This window comes from Eschrichtius robustus, chromosome 16 (assembly GCF_028021215.1).
Source record: "Eschrichtius robustus isolate mEscRob2 chromosome 16, mEscRob2.pri, whole genome shotgun sequence".
Classification (NCBI taxonomy): Eukaryota; Metazoa; Chordata; class Mammalia; order Artiodactyla; family Eschrichtiidae; genus Eschrichtius; species Eschrichtius robustus.
The window spans coordinates 72,447,732-72,449,817 of NC_090839.1; positions in this window are offsets into that span (position 1 = coordinate 72,447,732).

Genomic DNA, 2,086 nt, shown 5'->3' on the forward strand with positions numbered 1-2,086 from the left:
AGATACAGGAAGCCCAGTTAAATCAGAATTTCAGACAAACAACAAATAATTTTTAAAAACTGAGATATAGGGCTTCCCTGGTGGTGCAGTGGTTGAGAATCTGCCTGCCAATGCAGGGGACACGGGTTCGAGCCCTGGTCCGGGAAGATCCCACATGCCGGGGAGCAACTAGGCCCGTGAGCCACAATTACTGAGCCTGCGCGTCTGGAGCCTGTGCTCCACAACAAGAGAGGCCGTGATAGTGAGAGGCCCGCGCACCGCGATGAAGAGTGGCCCCCGCTTGCCACAACTAGAGAAAGCCCTCGCACAGAAACGAAGACCCAACACAGCCATAAATTAATTAATTAATTAATTAATTTAAAAAAAACTGAGATATAATTAACATATAATGTTGTGTTAGTTTCAGGTGTACATGATTTGATATTTGTGTGTCCTGCAAAATGATCACCACGATATGTCTTGTTAGTATCCAACACTACCCATCATTACAAAATTTCTTTTTCTTATGAGAACTTCTAAAATCTACTCTCTTAGCAACCTTCAAATATATAGTGCAGTATTGTTAACTAGAATCACCATACCGTATATTGCATCCCCAGGACTTACCTTTTTTTTTTTTTTTTTTAATTTATGGCTGTGTTGGGTTTTTGTTTCTGTGCGAGGGCTTTCTCTAGTTGTGGCAAGTGGGGGCCACTCTTCATCGCGGTGCGCGGGCCTCTCACTATCACGGCCTCTCTTGTTGCGGAGCACAGGCTCCAGACGCACAGGCTCAGTAATGGTGGCTCACGGGCTCAGTTGCTCCCCGGCATATGGGATCTTCCCAGACCAGGGCTCGAACCCGTGTCCCCTGCATTAGCAGGCAGACTCTCAACCACTGCGCCACCAGGGAAGCCCGGACTTACCTATTTTTAACTCGAAGTTTGTACCTTTTGATCACATTCACCCATTTTGGCCACCCCTACACAATTATAAATAACTTTTTTAGTATAAGTATAATATTGCATGGGACATACTTATACTAAGAAATTATTCACTGTTTCTCTGAAATTAAAAGCAAAAAACAACAGTCCAACTCCTTGTCACGCAGGCATTTCCTGACCGACTCCCTACACTCAAGGATATCCATATCCCTGTATCCCTTTGCTTGCTCCTCCACCACCTCCTCCACACTTGCGTTTTTGTGATTGTTAGTCACTTATGACACTGTGATCTCTTTGAGGCAGGAGCCTTATCTTTTGTTTATTTGTGTTTTATTTAGTTATTTTTAATAAATTAATTTTTTTATTTTTATTTTTGGCTGCATTGGGTCTTCGTTGCTGCACGTGGGCTTTCTCTAGTCGCGGTGAGCGGGGGCCACTCTTGGTTGTGGTGCGAGGGCTTCTCACTGAGGTGGCTTCTCCTGTGGCGGAGCGCGGGCTTCAGTAGTTGTGGCACGTGGGCTCAGTAGTTGTGGCTCGCGGGATCCAGAGCGCGGGCTCAGTAGTTGTGGCGCACGGGCTTAGTTGCACCGCGGCACGTGGGATCTTCCCCGGACCAGGGCTCGAATCCGTGTCCCCCGTGTTGGCAGGCAGGTTCTTAACCACTACGCCACCAGGGAAGCCCTTATTTTTAAAAGCTTAAGGCACTGAGTGAAGGAAGGAACAAAAATCTGTGGACTTAGCCCCCACAGTGAACAAGGCTTTGTCTAATTCCTCTCCACACCCTCAGGCCTCACAGGGCCTGGCACAGAGTAGGTGTTTGTCAAATGGATGAAGGAAGACAGGACTGAATGGACTCAGACTGAGGCAGGAGATAGATGGGCTCCAGGCTAGGCATTTACAACTGGCCTCCTGTTCACACCTCCTGGGGTGAGGAGAAGATGGGCTCCAGGGTGGACATTCATCATTACCAGCCCGCTGTTTGTTTCCTGAAGCAAGAGACAAACGGGCTCCAGGACTACATATTTATGACCAGACTCCTGTCTATATTTCAGAATCTGCACCTTGATATAAAAACCAGCAACAGAAATTGGGTAAATAACCAGACATTGGACATGTTCTTATTAGTTATTCATTTAATACATATTAGTGTAGATATGTCAATCCCA